At 50.1% G+C, this 10,139-nt stretch overlaps 1 long non-coding RNA gene across 1 annotated transcript in view; it reads right to left on the bottom strand.

Annotated features, from left to right (window-relative positions):
* Window positions 1-2,379: 2,379 nt before the first annotated feature.
* Window positions 2,380-10,139, bottom strand: part of LOC306655218 — a 34,691-nt gene continuing 26,931 nt past the window's right edge. The window contains exon 3 of the long non-coding RNA XR_013762239.1: window positions 2,380-4,376. This is a non-coding gene — a long non-coding RNA (uncharacterized lncRNA). The remainder of the gene's footprint in view (window positions 4,377-10,139) is intronic.

The following is a 10,139-nucleotide window of genomic DNA, read 5'->3' as shown; positions in this document are numbered from 1 at the left end:
CTCCTATAATTTCCACCCTCAAAGCAAGGTAGACCATGGACTTTATTTTCCTACTAAGGTGACCCTAGGCTAAGGAGACCGACTTTCCAAGGCCATGTGAATCTTCTCACTCCATCCTTCACGGGGTCCTACCACACCTCCAGACACCATGAGTTATCTTTGTTAGTAGCTGCATCTTCACTAATGCCCACCCAGAAAAACTCACCAGAGACCTGGAAGGCTTTGCAAAGGAACTTTATTCTCCATGGACTGGTGCAAGAAAGCCAGAGGGTTCACAGGACAAGAAGAGGCCTCTTTCCCAGAATTTGCCCTAGTATTCCCTCAGGACAATTCAGACGGGACTCAATGGTTTTATAAGAGTCTTAGAAACTCAAGTACCTGGGTGCCATCTCTGCTTTCCAGTATCAACTTCTCAGAACCCTCCCCCCAATCCCACTCACCATCAGGCCAGCCCGGGGCAGGCCCGGGAGCCTCCTCACCTTCCTGTCAGGCTCCTTTAGATCAAGAACCTCAAGGAAGAAGCAAAGTCTGCAGGAGTGCAGAAGACCAGCAGCCAGGAGGCTGGGCAGCAGCAGCACTCAAGAGCAATATGAAACCAAAGTCCCGATCTGTATGAAGGTCTGGAATCTTCTTCCTTCTGCCCCCATGCCCATTCTCCAAGGCTTGGCACACCCCAAGAAGAAGGCTGGTATTAGGTGGAATTAGGGAGGACCCAGGCAAGAGACTATTTGAGGTGGCTTTGCAGGGAGAGGTTAATGTCTTTCCATGTGGGTCCTGACCAGGAGAGAGTGCAGCTTTGGGGACTTCCTTTAAGTGATCCAGTTAAACTGGATTTCGTTGGGGTTAGGAATATAGACTTTTAGAGTCATTTGGTCTTGGTTTTGAATCTCATTGCTGGCAATTTTTAGCTGTGTGACTAAGGACCGTAACTTTTCTGATTCTCAGTGTCTTCATCTGTAAAATGAGTGTACTAATGGCACCCACAGCCCATAAAATTAAGAGGACTCATTGGGCCAAACATGGTGACCTGGCACCTGACAGCCTAGCCCACAGCAGTTGCTCTTAATGCTTTCTTTCTCTTCACTCTGCTTTCCTGCAGCTGATCTGGGACCACCATAGCTAACCAAGACCCAGAGACTCTCATGGGTTTCACAGGCCCCTCTAAGCAGCTGGGCTGTGCCTCCCTGGCATCTTCTCTCAGGTCGTCCAGGGCCCACTGAAGAGAACCATGTGAGCTGCTGCACCCCGACCTGTGGCGGGACCCCACGGTTTCTGGCTCCTGGAGCTCCTGTCCCCACCTCACAGTCAACACTTTCTGGGCAGTTTACTCTTTGGTGGGGGAAGAAGGCATGGGGTGTGAAGCAGGAGCAGCAAGCAATTGATGCTGCTGCTTTCTCAGGACACATGCTGCTTATGCAAATAGTACCTTTCAGAACTCCATCCACTTGCCACCAGCCCTTCCGTCTTGTCAATTTGCCCGATCTCACCTGCTTTGGGCTGCAGTCAGATGGAGACACCTCCCCACTCACTGCAGTACACTGGGGTGCCACCCTGGGATACCCAAGGGTCTCTTCCCCCAAATAGTCTCCTGAGGATCGAGGGGCAATGGCCGCCTGAGGGAAACCAAGAGCCAACACCACCCTTCCTGAGACTCCATCAGGTACCTGACTCCACCCTCCACCTGTCCAAAATTTTGGGCAGATCAACCAAACTTTCCTGCAGGGTGAATTGGAAATATGATACCCACCTAAACAAGATCAAAATTGGAAGCTAAGCCTGGCACCCAGCAGACTTTTTGATTAAGAGAACTGTGCTGATAATGTGATCATTAGGCTCAGAAAACTATAGTGGCTGATGTCACCAGTGATTCTGGGATGTTTTTCCTGCAACATCATCTTGGAGTTCCTATCCCAAGTTGGCTGAGAGAAGTTAAGCCAAGTATTTTAAATAGTCCCTATATTTTTCAAGAAAGTATTTTACAAACATGGAAAGAAAACGTTGTGCAGAAGAACGCATCTCTCCATCCCCACTTCCCAGAGGTGGTTATCCAATACAAATTTTCAGAAACTACTCATATATAAGTATACTTATGATTTTTTATTTTTGGTACTGGGGATTAACCAAAGGGTGCTTTATTACTGAGCTCCATCCCCAGACATTTTTATTTTTAGACAGGGTCTCAATAAGTTGCTTAGGGCCTTACTAAGGCTGGCCTTAAACTAGCAATCCTCCTGCCTCAGGCTCCGGAGTTTCTAGGAATTTAGGCAAGCACCACTGATCCTGGCCCCTGACTTTTTGGGGTGGAGGGTATTAGGGATTGAAATCAGGGGTGCTTAACCACTGAGCCATATCCCCAGCCCCCCCCCTTTTTTTTTGCGGTGCTGGGGATGGAACCCAGGGCCTCGAACCCAGGGCCTCGTGCATGCAAGGCAAGCACTCTACTGACTGAGCTATCTCCCCAGCCCTCCAGCCCATTTTTGTATTTTATTTAGAGACAAGAGTCTCGCTACATTGCTTAGGGCCTTGCTAAGTTGCTGAGGCTGGCTTTGAACTTGTGATCCTCCTGCCTCAGCCTTTCAAGCCACTGGGATTACAGGTGTGTGCCACCATACCCAGCTGGCCTCTAATTTTTAAATGTACACAAATAAGATCAGACTCTATTGTCTGCTCTTCAATTTATTCTATTTACCCTATAATATATACCAGCCAACATTCCATATCAGCCTGTACATAGAGATCTTACCACATGGACTTTTATAACCACACTGTATTCTACCATATGAAAGAACCCATTGGTTATTTCTATTTCTTTACACTCTAAAGAAGAAATGATCCCATGAATATCTTGGTACATACCCCCACAGGGTAAATTCCTAGTAGTGCAATCTGTTTGTGATCAAATGTATGTGCCTTTTACATTTTTTTTCCAGTACTGAAGAATGGATCTAGGGGTGCTCTACCACTGAGATACACCCCTGCAGCCCTTTTTAATTTTTTGAGATGGGGTCTTCTTAAGTTGCTGAGGCTGGCCTTGAACTTGCAATCCTCCTGCCTCAGCCTTCCGAGTTGCTGGAATTACAGGCATGTACCACTGCACCCAGTGCATGCACCATTTTTATATTTTGATACTGCTACATTTTAGAAAATACACTTCCCAAGAACAGTATTGGAGAGTGTCTTAAAATAGACACACAATGGTACAGAAATGTACAAACAGCCAGCCAGTGAGACAGATGTATCCCTGGAGCCCAGTGAGAACGGCATTGCACTGCCTGTTGTCTTTAGTGCAGTGCCCAGTAGTGTCCTCCCATCCACCTATGCAGGCTGGTGGCTGAGAGTGCCCTGAGTCACAGCAGAGTGGGCCTACAGGAGCTCTGGGAGTGGAAGGCAGGCCAAAGTGGCTGTGGTCCCGCCTGAATGATTTCCTGAAGCTATTGTCTCTGTCCTGCCTGGTCTCCTTGAGGGGAGTTTATTCAGGGGCCTATGGGAGGGGGTTGGGTAAGAGGAGGGTGTGCAGTGGTCACCAAAGGCACCCAGGAATGTGTCACAGGAGGGAGAGAGAGAGGAAGAGGGGGGGACCCATCTCTGGAGAGACAGGACGTCAAGAACTCCTGACTAATGAATAGCGAGTTTGCCCTTGAACCTCACTGGGCTTCGCCATTCTCAGGCACAGACAAGAGCAGAGACACGTCTGAGCCCAGCTGCATAGGGATAGCGGCGGTTCATCTCAGACACTTTGACAGCCTGGGCCTTTTCCCTGCATAGCTCAGATCTGCCTCCGGGCTCCCCTGGCAACAGCACAGCAGCATGGCTCCTGGGTCCAGGCCCTGCCTGCTGTGAGTAGGAGGAGGGAGGAAGAGGAGCACCAAGGGGAGGACAGCTGGAGAGAAGGAGTGGTTAACTCCTAGAGGGCTGAAGCCTCTGCTTTGGCAACTTCCCAGCATGCTGCCCCAGTCCTTTGGGGTGAAAATGCAGATGGTGCAGAGCTTCCATTTGCCAGAGGCTTGGCCAGAGTGTTTCAGAGTGAACAGACTTGACAGGATGTGACAAGGGCAGAAATGGTGGAGGACATACTAGGCCAACAGGTCAAAAGCAGAGGCCCCATGGAAGGGCTGGGTCACATTCCCCAGGTCTCTTGCCAAGTCCCAGACAAGCAGGATTGCCTGGGATTCTTCCATTCTTCTACAGCCTCAGGATGGTAGCTGACTTTTCTCTTCCTGCTCAGATCTTCTCCTTCTGATGATCTTGTATGACCTGAGGCAGCTTGGCTCCATATTCCAATCCCATGACCTTGGTAAGAGTCACCATTCCTCTCTGTCTCCATTTCCATAAAAGCTGAAAAGAGGCTGTACCATCACTTTACTTCACAGGACAATCTAAAGATAAGAGAAATAGTATGTGAGAACTCTGGGGACGAAGGTGTCCTATAAATCTCATTCAGGTATTATTAGGGCTGAAACTAGGTATTTCTGCTCCCTGGGGAAGGAGGGCGGTGGGCAGGAGAGGAGCTCTTCCAGGGTCATTTCAGGACCTCCCCAGCAGAGCAGTCCTGAAGATGGAAGGCAGGAGGAGTCCAGGGCTCATGTATGTGACCTCTGAAACCTCTGAGTTCGGTTAGGATTAGGAGATAAGGGAGAACAATCTTGTGGTTTCAAGGTACTTTCTCTGTGTTAGTTCTGTCTTGCAACTTTATGAGAAATGTGTGGTTATCTTTTTAAGAACTAAGGAAACAGAGTCTCAGAGAGGTTGAGTGTCTGGTCCAGGATCACCCCCGTATCCAAGAATCCTGAGCCCACATCCACCTGACTCCATGGCCACACTTAGCTGTACTGGTGGCAGAGCCATCTGGCTGGGGATGCTGGGAACCAAAACGTAGTATTGTCCTTATAGATTACTTCACAGGGTTTGAGGTTTCTGAGTCTGAAGGCCCTGGCCCAGGGATAGTCCCAAAGATAATGCAAACACACCCTGAGGGCCACTCAGACAAACACTATTCAAGGCATGTAGAAGAGAAGGCAAAGGCATCCCAATTCAAAGGCGAGAACACACACATCCGTGTGTGTTCTCGCTTTTGGCTAAAGTCTTATTTCAAGGCAGACCACATCTTAGTCCCACGGCACTTGGCAGCAGTAAGGCGGGCTTTCATTTTTGTGGCCTCTGGGTGAAGGTGCCCCCCTGCATCCCAGGGCAGCTTGAAGGACATAACGCAGGCTGAGTACTCTGTGAGCTAGAGAGCAGAGGTAGGTTTACTGGCAGGTAACAAAGTTGAAAACCTAGAAAGAACTCCAAATTATAAAACGCAGGGGCTCAAGGACCTCAAATACTATCTTATCCAATGTTCCTTTTCCAGGTTCAAAAAGAGAGGTAGCTTGCCCAAGATCACTCAGTAGGAAGGTGGGCCAGAATTCAAGTGTCTGACTTCCAGCCCCATGGGGCAATGTCTTTCTATGCTCTTGTTTCCTCACTTGCCCACCTTAGGTCCTCAAAGACAGAGATTTTTCCCAATAAGGCAAAAAGAAAGGCCAAATAGAAGCAGCCACTGTTGGCAAAGTACTCATATCCAAGGTGGCCTGGGGCTGAGGCAGATGTTGCCTGAGGTCAAAAGAGTTCTTCAATGACAAAACAGGGTTCCACATCACCCATAGCATCACATGCTAACACTCCACAGCCAGAAGAACCACCAACCTCCCCTGACCAAGGAAGAAACAGACATGGAGAAGTGAGCCAGAGTGCAGACAGGCTCCCTAATCCTGACCCACAACATTTATAAGAAGGGATGTGAGGAGAGCAAGAGCTCCAGGAAAAACTCACCCCCACAGAAACTAGTGGCAGCACCGCACTCAGCATGGAGCCTAGAGCTGGGAAGGACCTTGGCTCATTGCCCTCTGCCAGGTCAGGCAGGGTGCCCCATGCCAGGAAGACCCAACCTGCTCAGAATGCAGGGGAGAACTCTACATAACACACTCTGTGACCTGGTCAGGAATTGCCCTCCAGGGATGTCTGTATTCTTGTTGATGAACACACACATGATGAAGCAGAAAGACAAAAGACAAATGAACTTATTTCAGCCCAGCTGTGCCCTCCTCCCTGAGCTGATGGTTTGGACCAGCTGCTATTCTGACTAGTTGGTGCCCAGGCTGTAATAGTGATTAAATATTCTGAATATAACTACTGTCCCCACCCACTAAACCATAGATATACTAAATGACCTTGAGAAATTCAACTCTTTCATATCTGCCCTATACCTCAGAAAAAGAGTGAAGGAAAATTAACCCTATTTACTGTTACCCATGTGCCTAACACTCCTCACAGCAACTCCATAGGTAAGAATAATTCCCATTTTTCAGATAAGGGCGTAGAGGCTCTGAGACATCTACTGCACAGTGATCCTGGGCTGGTCCCTTTCCCACAGCATCCCCTCATCCCCAGTCAAAGTTTTGGGCCTGAGCTGCCATTGTCTTGCAGGGCCACGAGCCTCAGAACCATGTAAGCTTTCATTTGGCATCATGGCCTCAATTTCCTAACTCCCTGGGTTCTCTGAGGGCAGCTCAGTCTAATATGGGAGGCATATTATACAGTTCTAGAATAAATTTCCATCCCCTGACCACCTTGAGAGCACTTTCCTGGCTGACCTGGGGAATGAATACCTGCAAACGTACAAATGACTTCTAACTGGGATTGGCAGCCAGTGGATGTGAGCACTAGGGTAAGGTTGGGGGCAGCTACCAAACAATAAAACCTCAGCCATGCAGAAAGAGCTGGATAGCCTTAATCTTGGGAACTTTCCTCCTGAGGAATAAAGAGCAAGGTGACGCCCAACTGCATGCAGGGCCTGAGCCCCAGCCCTCCACCAGGCACCACCCATGCTGGGTACAGCCCAGCTGGGGCTGCTGCTTCTGGAGGGGGAGCTGCACTTGGAATGTGATTCCCCGGCTTTGCTTGACGCTCAGTGACGCTCTGTTAGCAGAGTGAGACTCCTAAGATCCCCTGTTACCTCCTAAAGCCTTTGCCAGCCCGCCCCCCAGCACCACACTGATCACCAGATTAAGGAGCTCAGAGCTACAGCTGAGGCAGCTAAGACCTTGGGGGGAAGAGCGAGGTGGGGCAGTGAGGGCAGGAGACAGATCCCCTAAGGCTCTGCCTCTTCTCCCCACCCCTACTATGATCACTTCTCCCAATAATCTAACCTCTTTGCTCTTCATTGAGCTTTGGACTTCACTGTCAGACACCCAACCTGAGTGAGTAGCAACCCAGGGACAGAGTTAACAGGGCAAAGAAAGAGGCCCCCAGAAACCAATGAAAGGTAGAAGGATGGAGAAAGACAGAGAAGGGGAGAGATGGCCAGGTGAGGAGTGAATGCACTGGTCGTGGGCAACTGGATGGAGCAGTGCAATGAGGGGAGGAGGCTACCTGGAGAAGGCAAGGCCTGGGGCCTCCCTTGCTGGCCCAGTGGCCACCTACACTTAATCTCAGAACTCCCCATGGGTTCCTCTAGCCAGCCGCTGGCTCTAGAGCAAAGTACATCCTACCACATCTGAGAAGATAGGGAAGAGATGGGAGAGGCTGGCAAAGGGGCAGGAGAAAAAATCTGGCTTTTGAAGCTTTTCTCTAAGATCCCAACATTTCCAGAACCAAAGGCACTTCAACTCATTTAAAGCACATCCATAGTAGCCAGGCAGGGTGACACACACCTGTAATCCCAGCTATGTGGGAGGCTGAGGCAGGAGGATCACAAGTTTGAAGCCAGTCAGAGAAACATAGTAAGACTCTGTCTCAAAACAAAATTTAAAATGCAAGGAGTATGTATCTCAGTAGTAGAGTGTTTGCCTCATGTGTACAAGCCTCTGGGTTCCATCCCCAGTACTGCAAAATAAATAAATAACACACACACACACATACACACTAAATGAATTTCCCTTTTGTCCATATGGAGTTATGCTGGGGACAAAGTTCAGTTGTAAAGTGCTCCTGGGTTCAATTCCCAGTAACAACAATAACAAGAACAACAACAACCACAAAAGGACTGGAAGTTTTGGTATACAACTTTTTGGACTGTGTTATCCCAGACTTGGGCTTCCAATTAACCCAGAGTCTGTGTGTGACAAGAGGGCAAGGCCAGCAGGGCTTAGTGGCAGGGAAAGACGAGCAAAGAGCTCAGGAATCAGATGCCTGGTCAATGAATCCTGAGGCCTTGCACCTGTACAAGAAGAACAATGTTCCATTCCTGCCTCTCACTCCCTGGCTTACTGTAAGGGGCTGTAGAGATAATCTGAATGCATTACCCAGGAAGTTGTTGGGGAGGTCTGGCCCAGCTCAGCTTTGGCAGGCATCCCTGTCCCCCATCCCAGGGCCTGCAGGGGGCGACTGGGACACACCTAGGGTCCTGACCAGCAGCTGCTCTCCCTTCATCTTTTCTTGTGTGGCCATTGCCTTCAGCTCCCTTCAGCTGGGCAAAAGATTGCTTCTTACCACTACAGCTAGGGGCAGGGCAAGAAGGGCTCATGCTGCACAGGAGGGTTTTCGAGAACCTGGGAAAACAAGGCTCATCTGCTCCTGATCCTCCATCCAATCTGAAAACACAGGCCCACACTAGAGGGATGAAATCCTTCCTGATATCCCACCATCACCTCCAGCCTGAATTCACTGTCCCATTCCTATCATCATGTAAATCAGAGAGTGCTAAATCAAACACAAGTTTGAAACAATCAGCACCATCACATACTTTCTGGGATCAAGAGATTCCTGAAGTTCAACTCAATCATCTCACCAATAGAAAAATTGAGATTCAGAGGCTGGGGGACATGGCCTGCCCGAGGTCACCCAGTGGTAAGGCTGTGCCCTGGTACCAAACCCCTTTCCTTTCAGGCCAAACCTCTCCAAAAACCTAAAAGCAGGCTTCCCCCTTCATACCCCAAACAAGATCCTGGCCCACCACGGGTGGCATGGGTCTGGGGACATGGGAGGTCGTAATGCGATAAGCAGACTGGCCATCTGGCTCGGGTACAGAGGAGAGCCCAGACTGGCCGCTTCTGCTGTCCTGTCCCAAGGGGCCCTGTGTCGCGAGAGACAGACCGCCAGATGGATAGGCACTGGCCAGGGTCTGGGTGGAAGCCAGTGAGTTCCCTGTAGTCAGATCTGACCAACTCTCAGATGTGCAAGAGTAGGAGAGGAGGGGGTTCAGGGAATAAAGTCAGCCCCTGCCCCAAAGGCAGAAAAACAGAGCAACAAGATGGGGAGCTGAGATTCCCCAACCAAGCTCAGAGTCTGGCTCCCCAGGTAGGCCCAGCTTTGCTCAGCTCCACAGCCCTCAGCCTGCTGGCCAGCTACAAACAGGGCCCCCTCCTCGGGAAAGGCAAACACATCTCCCTTGGCACCTTCTCAGACATGCATGCAAAACTAATTAACATGGGGAGACATGTGAGCAGCCGGCCAGCTCCACACCCTCGAGTCCACGCAAACAAGGCAAGCCCTTGTCCGGGGGACCTGCACAAAGCTTTGTTGCTAATTTAGGCATCTGTCTCTGTCTGGTCTGGTCCTCCTGCCTGTGCTGGGGTTTTTCCCAGCCCCTTGGACAATGCTGGGAACAGGCCCGCAGATCCCTTATTCAAATCACACCCAGGACAATGAGCTCATTGTGCAGACCACAGAAAAGGGGATGCTGGGGGGTGGGATTGTGTAAGGGGCATCAGGGAGTGGAGAAGGGTGGGGGGGTAAAGAAAATGGGAACCCAGGAAAGTGTTTACTAACACAGCTTCTGCAGCTGCCTTGGGCCCCTTTCCCCTCCCCTGCCTGATTGGGAGCTGGGGAGAAGTCCTGGGACTCACAGTGGGGGGCCCAGAGTCCACAAGGGGCCTCATATCTATTGGCCAGTTGATACAAACTCTGGCTCAAATCTTCGACCTGTTGGCCTCTATCTTCAATAGTCCACAGCTACCTCTGCATGTCCAAGGGCTGGAACGGTTTTTACAGAATGCTTTGGGAATTCTTTTTTTCTTATTTCAGGCTTAGCAGAATAAAGTGTAGACCCAACTGCAGAGGAGGAGACAGGGGTGGGGGAGAGGTGTTGGCGGCTGTGCAGAGTGGGACCTGCTGTCTCAGCCATTGTCTTCAGGCGACGTTTCATTTTCTCCTCCTTCCCA

The sequence above is a fragment of the Sciurus vulgaris genome, assembly GCF_902686455.1.
Source record: "Sciurus vulgaris genome assembly, chromosome: 2".
Lineage (NCBI taxonomy): Eukaryota > Metazoa > Chordata > Mammalia > Rodentia > Sciuridae > Sciurus > Sciurus vulgaris.
The sequence above is the reverse complement of the archived record's forward strand: the minus strand, read 5'-3'. Positions and strand labels throughout refer to the sequence as shown.